This window comes from Periplaneta americana, chromosome 17 (genome assembly GCF_040183065.1).
Source record: "Periplaneta americana isolate PAMFEO1 chromosome 17, P.americana_PAMFEO1_priV1, whole genome shotgun sequence".
In the NCBI taxonomy this organism is placed as follows: Eukaryota; Metazoa; Arthropoda; class Insecta; order Blattodea; family Blattidae; genus Periplaneta; species Periplaneta americana.
The window spans coordinates 10,652,097-10,665,673 of NC_091133.1; the positions used below are offsets into that span (position 1 = coordinate 10,652,097).

The window sequence follows — 13,577 nt, forward strand, 5'->3', positions numbered from 1 at the left end:
TTGGTTAGAGAGCACTCAGCGCGCACAGCTGAGAGGTCCTGGGTTCGATTCCCGGTGCCGGTACGAATTTTTCTCGTACTTAATGGTATAAAAAGATTGTTGATGGTTAGATCTGCGTCCATATATTTAAATGAATAAATAAAAATCATGGTTTGTGTATTCAGTAAATATTGACAGTATAGGCTATAATAGGGTCTATCTTGAAGTGATAACATTATAAAATAGTGAACAATAAATTAAATTCAAGAGTCAAGAAATAATGTAATATGGTAGTGCAACGTTGATAATTGCCTTCTGTAATATACACGTACTTTTATAGTAATTATAATACATTATGCTACAAATATGCCCAAAATTAGGCCCATATATCACACAAATTATATTACACATGAATTCAAGTACAATAGGAACTACCTTGAAATGATAACGTAATAAAATTATGATCTATTACATATTAAACTCAAGTTTCAAGAAACAATGTGATATGGCAGTGTGTCATTAATAATATTGCCTTCTGTAATATACACGTGGTTTTATAATAATTACAATACAATGTGTAATAAATATATACATGCTTAGATCTATACAGTTATTTATAACATACATTATTTTGTACATGAATTCAAATACTTTTGAACCTTCATTAACATATGCATATGAATTTCTTGGAATAATTTGTCATTATAGTAAACAAATATTTTCATATATTCAGGCTATTGGAGACATAATATAGTCTACTACATTATTTACCTTATTATTCCACACACGACATAATATAATTTCACCATTATAAATCCCACTCTGTTAAGTAAATACTTATTCTTATGCAATCTTTTTCATTTTCTTTATAATATTTCTCTTTGAAATTCCAGACATTTTTATTATTTTATTAATTTCTTTAATTCTAATAAATGTTCTTGTTGTAACCAATGTCGTAATTACTTCTGGCGGAAGAGGAGAACTGATTTTTGCTTCGTTTTTCATGGCAGAATTAACCAAATTTACAGTCTTTTTTATTATAAATTTCTCATGAGAAACAGAATCTCCGTGCACATCTGAGAATATACTTCAACAAGCATGGCAACCAATTGCAGATCCTTAGAAGGGAGAATTAAGTTTCCACGGGACACTGTAGTAATCCAGTCTTTTTGATTAGCAGAAGTTGACAATTTTGTGGGAATTCCAAGATTCGGGTATTGCTCCATATGTTTTGATGCAGCATATCCTGCAATATATTTTAATCCTTCCTGGGATATCCCCTCTCTTGCAGAGATTTCATATATTTTTTTCTGGGAGGCCTATATTTTCTTCAGGAGCTCGATCGTTTGTAAATTTAACCGGTTTCAGAATGCCTTTAAGAAATTCTGCCGTTGCACATAGTTCTTTCTGCAGATTATTATTGACTTCTGATTGGCTTGTACTAGGACCCACTATTAATGCCCCTTCTTCCGAAAGCAAATCGGAGGTGTTTTTGTTCTCACAAAACTGAGATAATGGATTTCGACCTAGTATGTACCACTTCAGTCTATGTTTAAAATCTAAAGCAGAGGGGTGATCGTTTGTTCTACCCATGCTTCTAATTTCCGAAAAAAAGTTTTCTACCAGATCTTGGTTAAGTTTTCTTGTGATGATGTATTCAATTTTGTACTTGTACCTCATTGCCTCATACAACAATGTTAATGATTTATTAGAATCCCCTCCTGATAAGGTAATTTCCTGTTTGCTTCTCCTACTTTAACTGTGGTCATGAAGTCATACATTTCTGAGAGTATAATATTCTGATCTTGAAGGTTTATTCCGTAACTATGCAGCCCACTGTGGGTACCGAATTTAGAAACGGTATTAAATAAATCAAACCAATCATTAGTTAATTTTATTGCCTTTGAAGTTTCTTTCCATTCATTTGTTCTCAACAGCTCGTTTTCACCACACCATTTCAAAGCCTTTGCAACTCTGTTGGAAAATAATTGTGCTACCGAACTAACTTTTTGTCTTTGGGTACCACGGACACTTAAGTGTAACGGAGTTAATTTGTAAGCTAATTTTGTATTAGAGGACGAGGATGCACGTAAAAGTTCATGAATTGGTTCTGATGAAATGTTCAATCCGTTCAAGTTGAAACCATGATCTAGAAAGTGATTCCTGTGTAATTTCAATAAATGTGGAGCGTCTGAAAAACAAATATTTCTCGAGTTGAATCATTTGGATTAGGAAAACTGCAATTTAGTTTGGTAGAAATTTTCAAATCACGCCACAATTTTCTGTTACTTCCACCTAAATCGCTAACTGTGGCCACAACTTGAAAACCACTGCCTTCTAACTGGCAAATTATGTCTGTTAGGATTTCTTTTGTCATTGTCTGATCATATTTATAGTATACGGGCTGCTTCCACCTTGCAAACAAACCACGTGCAAAAACAACCTGCACTGCCTTATGAGGTCCAATTATTTGTTCTTCCCTACTGTCAAAAGAAACCTCCTCATTTAAATACATTTCATCAAATGCTAATACTGTTACACGATCTAACTCCGACATATTTGTAGCTCTCGCCTTCATTAATTTTAAGACATCATGAAGTAATTTACCCCTTCCTCAAGCGATAATTGTTTTACTGCCCATTTTCTCAGAGTTGACAAATCAGGTAACAGGTAATTTAATTTTGTTCTTAAGTATCGGTATGTTTTTGGACTTAGGTTTCGAAGTGTTATTGCAGTACCGTAATCTTCTACAGACCATTTCACCCTACGCTTTTTATTCAAAAGAGCATCAATTTGCCCAATAGTGAAAAATGGTTTCAAAATTTCAGCCACTTTAGATTTAACTTCTATTTGTCTAATGTTTTTCAATGAAATTACATCCTCATGTAATTTTCTTTTGTCTTCTTCATGTTTTCTCTTGGCAGCTGTCAATTCCTTAATCCTCGTTTCTAGAGAGTACCGTAATTCTTCTCTTCTAATTCTTGAATTCTTTGTATTAGTATTTGGCATTCCTCTGTGACAGTAGACTCAGTGGCTCCGCGATTTTCCATTGTTACATTAGTGCTGGATGCTCCTGTTGCGCTGAAGTGAAAGAAAGTTAATAGGTACAGTAGCTTACATGCAATCAGGGGCGTATTTAGGCCTCGGCAGACTAAGCAGCGATCTAGGAGGGCAGATTTGAGGGAGCGACTTTTAAGCTATTACTGTTAATTTTTATATGTTTTTTTAATTTTATTCATAACTCTTTTAAAGAGTACATGAACTTAAACGCACAATGAAAAGGATATGAATAACATTGGCAACAATCAGTTCAAATTATGTATTATAATTAATGTCTAGTTAGGTTTATTAAAAGAAATGTACTGAACGCAATGAGCTGCGATCGCTGTCTGCAGTAAAGATGACGTCACATGCCTCGGCCGCTATCGCAACAGCATGCGCAATCCCACACCTTTACTATGTTTCCACCATGGTAAGTAACACTTCTGATTTTTCCTGCTAGCCAAGTCCATCTAATGGCATCCTACTATAATCGTTGGTAGCTAGAGCGCTCTGCTGCTGAAAACGTAGCCGAGTGCCATCAGCCAACAAAGAATGCACAATTCTGTACTCCCTGTGTTTCAACGATCACGTTGTCATCACTGCTTAGCAGATTGAGTTCAGTGTTGCCAAAGTATCTATCATTGATTATAATAAGTATTGGCGGTATTTGACTGGTCTGTGTTTGTTTTTCCAAGTATTTGTGTCTTGAAGAATTATTAATGTGAAGTTGTGAAAACTGTTATGTGATATATTAACTTAATAGTATTAGCACAAGTGCCCACGATGCAAAAACATAAAATTACCAGTTTTTTTCAGCTCGGTTCCATCAAAGGTGGCTAAGTGCAATATTGAGACTGTACCTAACCTACAACATGATGCCAATATAGGTATTCTTGAACCGTCTGCATCGTCATCATCAACCCCAACATCGGTATTCCAACCTCTTGAGGTGCAAACAAAACACAGTATTTACAAAATGCACCGTTTTGTTTGTCTGAATAAGCTAACCACTTCCATCGTTGGAGCCATCTCTTTTGGAAACTGAGTTTTTTTTTTCTTTCTTTCCAACTGTTTTACTGGGAACTTGAAATTCTCATTCGAGACCCAAATGGAATTTAGTGTCTCAAATTTCTCCCTTGATGAAAGTGCTCTGTTAACAAAAGAACTTATATCTTTATCACTAGAGTCCACATTCAGTAATACCGATTTTTTTTGTGTCTGATCAAGGAAGATGGGGGTTGCTAGTGATTTTATAGTTCTGGCCAAGTTTTATTCTCAAGTAGATACTAATTTTTGTGTCCAAGATGAGGAATTGGTATGTGAATTTGAACTCTGGAACACATTTTATAAAGGAAAACAGTACAAGTCAGTGTGGGAAATGTATATTGCATGTGAATATGATTTCTATCCTCATGTGAAAGAGCTGTTGAAGATTTTATTAACATTGCCAGTGTCCACAAGTACAAGTGAAAGGTCGTTTTCGACTCTTAAGAGATTAAAGTCATACCTGAGAAACACTATGGGAAATGATCGTCTAAATGGTCTTGCTTTGCTAAACATCCATCGTGATATCACAGTTTCTCCACAAGATGTTGTTACTGCACTAAAGATAAAGCCAAGAAGACTGGATTTTGTTTTGTAAAAAGAAATTGAAAGAGGTAAGTTTGTGTGTATGTGTGTGCATGCGTGCATTTATGTAACTTGACGTTCTTTTATTGGACCTCCCCCCCCCAAGAGAAATTCCTGGGTGTGCCCCTGACTTTAAGTCCTATTATCTCAAAACTAAGTCTCATGCACTTGATCCACTTCAGCTCTGAACGTCTCAATTGTGACTACGTAAAGATATTTTGTGGAATTTTACTTAACAAAGACGTTAAAATTCAGACCCACTACTGAATAAGACGTCCATAAATAAAGCGAGAAGTAGAAAAAGACGACTAAAAGATGATGTTTTTGGTCAGCGTAGGCTATACATAGCTAGAAATACCGGTACACTGGACCAAAAAGAGTGACTTTCCGCGTAGTGCAACATGATTGTGGGACCGGTACCTACCAACTGATTAGCCACAGAGAGAGTACCAGCAGTATAAACTATTTCCAACTAAACATTGAAGTAGACGTAAACAAAACCGAAATGTATTACTCCTCAATCGCAAGCTAGCTATCAAAGAAGCCACCAGGGAGCATTATTTTCAGCAAGTGAGCACGCAGGGCAGCCACCGTCTTATATATTGTAGACATTTCAACACATTCATTGAACTAACCCGTAAAATGCTCATGGAGGGTTAATATTTATTATTTCTCTACTGGGAATAGTGGATTTTCTTTTTCTGTAGATTCGTGATTAAATGTTATTCTTTGAAGAGTGGAGAATTTCTTTAATTCTACAGAAATTTATTTGAGGTTGGCAACACTGAATCTTACACTGTGTTATACCAGCTGTGCTGATATGCTCTGTGAAGCTGCAAGTAAACTTGGGAGGGATTTAATGCCTATTACGCATGGGCGTATGATTTAACATGCAATTTCTGAAACTACTAATATAAACATGTTGTTTAAATCGTAAGAAAGTGTTCTTATAAGCATGTTTAATTCACTCGTATTCCATGTATATTATACATTTTATTATTTTAGAAGGAACTATTTTAATGTGAGGAAGAAGGTGACAAGCATGAGTTTGGAGGCGTTGTGCGTCCAACCATTATGCCACGTGCATTTATATACATTTACTTCAATCTTTAGCTGGAAAGAGTAGTATGCTGTATTGTACTGCATAATGTGGCGAACCATTTCAGTGATCAAGATTACGAAATCCCTGAACCACAGGATTGTGAACTTGACTCGGCAGCAGCAGCAGAACCAGAAGCGGCAAATGTGAAGCAGAGAGGTCAAGAAAGAAGGCATGAGATTGGAGGAATGATATGTGCACACCATTGCTTATAATCTTGTAAGCAAGGGTGCACACTTACGTCTTTCAACAATAGAAAAAACAGTTTCTGTATTATTAGCATTGTTACTATTTAGGTACGTCCTATTGTTCAAAATGAAAGTTTCCTTCACATTTAAAGACACCTGTACGACACCTCGAAAAACATTGATGTGCATTACTTAAATGTTGTCATTGGAAGAAAATATGTCATTGCTAATAAAAATATTTTATATTTATTATTATTATTATTATTATTATTATTATTATTATTATTATTATTATTATTATTATTATTATTATATAAGCCATTCAGAGCAGAAGTGGTGTAAGTCAAAAATGGGTTTTGAGGGTTGAAGTAAACATTCTGTAAATTACAACGCAAAGTAGCAATTAATATTCAATTTATTTAAGCTATTAGTAGTCAGTGGATAGCACGAAGGACATATTAATTGCTACTTTGAGCTGTATTTTACAGAATTTTTACTTTAAACCTCATTACTCAATTTTGACTTACACCACTTCTGCTCTGAAAGGCTCATATTATAATTTATATTTCCGTAACTTCCGTATCATTATTACTATATTATTTATGATACCGTAATTTATTATAGTTATTATTATTTTATATTATTATTATTATTATTATTATTATTACTGGTTTATGGAAAGCGAAAAGATGCACTTGTACAATAATAATAATATAATAATAACAATAAAATGGAAAGCAATTTTATTAACAAATTTTTACATCTAAAAGATTTTTCAATCTATATTCACTTCGGAGGTGGGGGGAGTGAGAGACTAGCTTACAAGGTCAGCAAACTAACTAAAGAAAATAAAGAAAAGAAACAAGGAACAAAAAAAAAAACTATTATGCATATTGAGAAAACTGTTGCACTAACTAGGCCCATCTATAAATTCATACACGTGCGTAGCATATTTGGTCGCTCTCTCTGTCTCTCTCTCTCTCTCTCCTCCATCTAATTTTAACTTTGCGATCTCTAACAGTAATAATTTTTCTTTTTCTATTTCAAGCACTGCTGTTTGTTTCAGGAGCACATAATGCTGTATCTCCGTTGTTGTCAGTCCCTGATTTCTTGTCTCTATTTCTTGTAGTTTTCTTTTCGAAATCGACCTGCTGGAGACATCCGGAGTCGATCTCCCATCAGCTATTGCAGCACTAGAAGGACGAGGGATCGTTGGTGAAGGATCCGGTACTACAGATGCAGATGAAAGAAATTCGATGTCCATTCCCTCTGAAATAAAATACAGTATATTGAGACGTTAGGTTATGTAGGTTTATCGAGATATTAGTGTTTAATATAGAAATGCTAGATAAGCTATTCCCAATGTAATTAATGGAATGGAGAATCAATTAAGAAAATAATATAACATCATTTATTCTTATTCTTACTTGCCAGTTCACTGATTGAAGAGTTTTTGTCTCCATCCAAAAGTTAAAATAACTTCTCCTTCCAATCCTTTAAAATGATTTTCTTGTTGGCATTCTTTTTTAGGTCTGTTTTTGATTTCAGTCGGGTTCTCGTATTATTAATTTTTTTCATAATCTGTTTTTTTGTCATTTCCATGCCAAATTCCTTGCTTTATTACTATCCTGATGGATTCAATAGCTACATGTTTTCTTCTCTTGCTGTCAGGGAGTTATGACTTCTGAGGCAATTATTTAGGTAGGCCTACTATTTCCACAAAACGTTTTTGGAACGCCTTCTTTCTTCCATTGTGAAACGTAAACTAATCTTCTAAACCCCTCTTCAGATCCAACAAGTTGTGTCCATAGCCCTCTTCGATCCCAAACTGAGCAATCTAGTTTTGCCAACCCTTTGATACGAAATAAGCTTAGCGGTAAAAAGTGCGGAAGGATGTAAATAAAGCAAAAACAAGAGATGAACGAATACAGGAATACAGAGCTGATGCTCATGTCGCTGATCTTTTGCTTCGAGATTTGAGAATGTCTTTATCAATACCAAACTAGCGACACTGTCAGGGGCGGCTCGTCCATAAGAGCTGCGGAGCTGCAGCACTCCTGCTTTGACAGGAAAATAAAAATAATATTTATTTTAATTTGTAGAAGAACTGTTACAGCTTTTATTGGTAAATTGCTTTATATTTCATATGGCCGGGAATATGTACTATTCTTTTATGCATAATCTTTTTGCGTGCCGACTGTATTGGAATTGACACTGCATTCAAAGTCGTCCTGGGATCTGCAGGGTGGAACAGCTCGTAAGAGAGTGTGTCTTGCTTGGTCAGGGGGAAGAGAGGTGAAGGGAAGCAGAGGGAAACTGCCACTTTTTTAAAACCCATATTTCGCTGCAGTGGCTTGCAGAGCCAGGCCACAAGGGAAGATCTTTCCTCCCCTCCCACACCGCTATTGTAATGCTGCGTCAAATGGATTCTCTATTCCCTTGAAATTAAATGAAAAAATTTTTATTTTCTTTTCACATACTTTTTGTAGTAGAATCTTATCTAGTTAATATAACGAAATTAATATTCTCTTTTCCCTTATTATAAAGTATATATCCAGCCTCCAGCAGAACCTAATGTTTGCCTAAACTCAAAATGATTGCACGAGTAGAATCCTTTTGATATAGCACGTAAAATACGAAAGAGACTTCTTTTGCAGTTTTAGAAAATTGCTGTCCATCACTATATCTGAATGTTGCTTTGGTGTGACGTCTTAGTACCGTAACTTAACCAGTGCAAATTTGCAAGCATGAGTGTGTGTGAATTACAGAATATTAATTTTATTTTTCTCAACTTTCCCTTGCCGAGAAGACTGATGTAATGAAGTGAAATTAAAGGGTCGTCCGTTACCCTACTTAAATCTTACTCAAGCTTCATCCAGCCGAAATAGTGCATATTTGTAAGGAAGTATAACAATGAAATTTACGCTAAGCATTTGTTGTTATGTGGATGTGAACAAAAAAAAAAATCTGTATTTTGTTTTCCTTGCCTCTTCTTCGGTGGTGATACTGCATGGACTAGGAGTAGTGTGACACATTTAGGACATTTGACCCTAAAAAGCAAAATGCACGAATCTTCGCAGTCTCACCTGAAAAATGTTGTTTCATTGGCTATGTTAGGCAAAACTAATATTACTGTGCAATTAAGTGAAACGAACAGGACAAACATTCTCAAACATAGTCAAGAAGTGAGAAAAAATCGTGAAGTTATTTAAAAATAAAATATATTGATTGTATCTAATTTTGTGGCCAATATAAACTTCCCCTTAGGGGACATGATGAAAAATCGATTCGAAGAACCCTGGTGTATTTCACGGGTTGCTACAGTTCGCGAGTAATCTAAATGAGCCTCTCAAAAATCATTTGGAACATGTCACTGTTGAAAGGTAATTCCAAGACAATTCAGAATGCATTGGTAGATTGGAAGTTGAGTGTCTGTCGATCTGAAAATTCAGACTGAAATCGATGGTATTAGTTTTTTTAGCGATTAGCAAATGATGCCACAGACATCTTCCAACTAAGTCAGGAAGTTTTGGGTTTTCGATGCATTTATTTTTGTCCTATACTTATGAGTAACGCTATCAAGAAGTGAAATTTGTATGTAACAGAATCTAATGCAGCTCTCCCAATCCTCAAGTTCACGAGCAGCCATGGACACTATGTTCATGCTCATCAGTCTAGGAGTTCCTCAGTTTTATTAATATATCCCATTGTATTAATATTGGACGTGGTTAATGCAGCAGACTGACAGCTGAAACAGGTATATAAATCCATCATATTCCTCCAAAGAAGTAAGTATATTGTTACATATGTAGCACATCTGAATTAAAGTAGAGAGAGCGGCAAGAAATAGCATTTTGCAGGTTTGTATAAAGTCCAAAAATTGCATTATTCATTTTGATCAGTATTTCTTAATTAGATATCACGGCTTCCTTGATCACTTCACCCTGAACATGCTGTGAAGTTGCAACATTGTATAACATTAATATATTAGACGTGGTTAATGCTGCAGACTGACAGCTGAAACAGGTATATAAATCGATTATATTCTTCCATACAAGTAAGTACAGTATATTGTTACATTGTATTCTTTATAAGCGTAAGTTGCATGATCTATTCTTCAGAAACGGAGTCTGGTCTAAACAAGATACTAGGCCTAGTGTTCCTTTATAGTGTAGGCTACGTCTGCTCATAGTGGAGAAATTTATTTAATTATGAGCACTCGTATATAAAAATTGGACAATCGTAAGACTTATAAATATATTTGAAACTTTTATGCTATGCATATTACTGTTTTGCATTTATGTTGAATTGGTAATTCTTGAGAACGCACAGTTCAGGATTTTCGAAGCATTTTTGGACAAGGTAGAGTATTCACCGGCCATTGAACGAATATTCCACATTTTTATCACTGCCATTATGGTGCTATAAACCAGTTTTGGAGAAACTGCACCTATTGTCCCGCAAGAAATGTTCCGAATAGAGTTGGGTCGATTCGTGAACGAATCGTTCATTCGAACGACTAATAATAAAGAATCGTAAGAATCGATTCGTGGTATCAACGAATCGTCGTTCAAAAGAATCGTAACGAATCGTCGTTCAAACGAATCATAACGAATCGTCATTCAAAAGAATATGAAGGAATCGGCATGGTATCGTAACCCACGATTCTATTTGTTGTTTGATGTAACCTGTCAACGGATATTTCCGAACCGTGTCGAATGCTCCCGAGCGAGAGTGAAATCAAAATATGTACTGCATTTGTTAAGTATGGAAAATAATGAACACAAACCTGAAATTTGCATAGTTAAATAGAGATGTAATGCAAAAAATGTACTTCATAATAAGGTTCAGTTGATAAATTATAATTTAGAGACATTATCTTGGGTAATTTTGTAGACTAATGGAGTTCATACTGAATGGTTCCAGCCAATGAGAAAGAGACAATCCAATGTCTCGCCTCTTATGCCATCTATGAGAGAGATGTAGAACGTTTTTGTTCTACGCGTGGTTTGCAAAGGAAAGTGTCTTGCGACGATTCAAAAGAATAGTTGGAATCGCAGACTGGGAAGAATCGTGAACTCGTTGACGATTCAAAAGAATAGTTGGAATCGCAGACTGAGAAGAATCGTGAACGAATCGTTAGAATCGATTCGTAATGTGTGATTGAATCGTTGGAATAGACTTCTGAAAAAGAATCGTGTTGCCCAACTCTAGTTCCGAATTCCAATGATGTGACACTGCGCATGCGTAAGACACAGATCAGTAAAGGAGCTACCATACCATAGATAAAGCTAGTAACAGTAAGATGTGCTTAAGGGGACAGCTACTGAGATTTCTAATCTCCACAATTTTGATTGTAAGTTTTTGAAATTTTAAAATCGAATAGATGTTGATGAGTTACATGTGCACAATTATTTTCAAAATTTTATGTTGAAAAATGTACTCGGAAAGAAATAAAATATAAAAAAGTGTTTATAATTTTAGTAAACAAATATCTGGGTCTCATATTAAGATAATTTGTTTCTTAAACTTTTAAAATGATGCTATGACTACATACAATGAAATGGTGCATGGGTTTGTTCCTAGTCAATACAGTTCATCAGTAAAAAAAAAAAAAAAAAAAATTAACTTTTAACATTGACCAAAATTGACGAAAACTCAGTAGCGTGTCCCCTTAGACCATTTTTGCACGTACACTTCACAATAGGTGAACAAATGGCTCCAGTTACGTTGCATCGTTTAGTATTTCGTCTATGGAATCGTTGGCGACGCAGCTTTCCGAGTTCGAGGGTGGAAAAATTATAATTAATGAATGATAGTTCGAATTTAGGGAGGACAGCATTTCCTGAGTTCGAGCCCAGTAAATGTATTACTCTTCTTAATAACGATTAAGGAAAGCTTGGTAAAATCTAAAACTTATGTGTACAATGCATCTCTTCCGCCAAATGACAGTCTTTAGTTTCAATCCAGTTACGGTAGTATTTCCTAAGTTCCAGTCCTTTTAAATTGTAATTAGGCATAATATACGTATGAAGAATCTGATGGGAAGGTCTAAAAGACTTGTGTACAGAATGAACCTCCTCTGTTAAATTTCCTTCATCCCTGTCTTCACTGTCATTATTTGCCTCTGTGTTCTCTCAATCCTCTGTTTCAATTATGAACTGAGGACAGAGAGAAGAGAGTGGAGAGAGAAAAACAGAGTGGACTAAGACGATAGACAGTGGACAAATAAAAGACAGTAACCTAAGAGAAATGAGAGGACAGAAAGTGAAATGAGAGAACAGACACAGGAATGAGACTACAAGGAGTGGAGTGAGAAAACAGAGTAGACTGAGAGGACAGAGCGGAGTGAAAAAACAGAGAACTGGGAGGCCAGAGAGTGGACTGAGAAAAGAGACTGGACTGAGAGGACAGAGAGTGGACTCAGAGAACAGAAAGGACTGAGTGGACAGAGACGACTGAGTGGACTGAGAGCGAGAGGACAGAGAGTGGACTGAGAAGACAGAGAGTGGTCTAAGAGGACAGAGTGGACTGAGAGGAGAGAGAGTGGATTGAGAGAACACAGGGAGGACTGAGAGCAGAGAGAGTGGTCTGTGAGGACAGAGTGGAACGAGAGCACATAGAGTGGACTGAGAGTACAGAGAATTCACGGAAAGTAGATAGAAAGGACTGAGAAGAGAAAGTGTTCTGAGAGTACACAGAGTGACAGAGAGGACTAAGAGTGTATAGAGTGGATGTGAAGGCAGAGAATGGTCTGAGGGAACAGGGAGTGGACTGGGGGGACAGAGTGGACTGAGAGCACACAATGGACTGAGAGCACATAGAGTGGATTGAGAGAGCATAGAATGGACTGAGAACAAATAGAGTGGATTGACAATACATAGAGTTGAGTGAGAGTAGAGAGAGTGAACTGAGAATACAGAGAGTGGACTGAGAGAGCATGGAGTGTACTGAGAGTACAGAAAGTGGACTGAGAGAAAAGAAAATTCACAGATAGGACAAAGAGGACGAAGAGAAGACAGAGTAGACTGAGAGGACACAAGTTGACAGAAATGATAGGAAGAAGAGAGAGTGTATGAGACCACACAGAGTGGACTGAAAAGAGAGGAACGAGAAGACAGAGTGAACAGAATGGAGAGAGAGTGGGCTGAGAAAATAGACAGAGAACAGTGAGTGTGTTGAAAATACAGAGAGTGAAGTGCGGAAACTGCGAGTCAGCTCTTTATCCTCTCAGTCCCCTCTCTGCCCACTGTCTGTAATTTCAGTACTCTGTCATAATATCAGTCCACTCTGTGCCTTCTCTCTGTCATCTCTCTCTCCTCTCTGTCCACTGTCTGTCCTCTCAATCCTCGTCTCTGCCTTTTCCTTTTCTCAGTTTTCTTACTGTTCACTTTCTGTCTTCTCGGTCCACCCTCTGTCCCCTCTCTGTCCACTCAGTCTACTCTCTGTTCACTCATTCAACTCTCTGTTCACTCAGTCAACTCTCTGTCCACTCTTTGTAATCTCAGTTTTCTGTCTGTCCTCTCAGTTCACTCTGTGTCTTTTTTCTGCCCTCTCAGTTCTCTGTCCACTCTCTCTCGTCTCAATCCTTAGTTCGTGAAGAGGCGAGAGGACTGAGAGGAAATCAATGACTGGGAAGA

The 13,577-nt window shown here is 36.4% G+C and overlaps 1 protein-coding gene and 2 long non-coding RNA genes across 4 annotated transcripts in view; 2 read left to right on the plus strand and 1 right to left on the minus strand.

Moving 5' to 3' along the window:
• Positions 1-5,118: 5,118 nt before the first annotated feature.
• LOC138693217 (uncharacterized) lies at positions 5,119-6,186 on the plus strand. Its single transcript, XR_011330256.1, has 2 exons — positions 5,119-5,583; positions 5,817-6,186. It is a non-coding gene; the product is annotated as an uncharacterized lncRNA (long non-coding RNA).
• Positions 6,187-6,663: 477 nt separating this feature from the next.
• Positions 6,664-7,870, minus strand: LOC138693216 (uncharacterized). Its single transcript, XR_011330255.1, has 2 exons — positions 7,365-7,870; positions 6,664-7,206 (listed from the first exon to the last, which is right to left on the minus strand). It is a non-coding gene; the product is annotated as an uncharacterized lncRNA (long non-coding RNA).
• Positions 7,871-9,886: 2,016 nt separating this feature from the next.
• LOC138693140 (zinc finger protein ZFP2-like) overlaps positions 9,887-13,577 on the plus strand; it is a 59,813-nt gene continuing 56,122 nt past the window's right edge. The window contains exon 1 of one of the 2 annotated variants that reach the window (XM_069816802.1): positions 9,887-9,994. The gene's annotated coding sequence lies outside the window, so the exon portion shown is untranslated. The remainder of the gene's footprint in view (positions 9,995-13,577) is intronic. The other variant, XM_069816803.1, reaches the window with a different exon arrangement.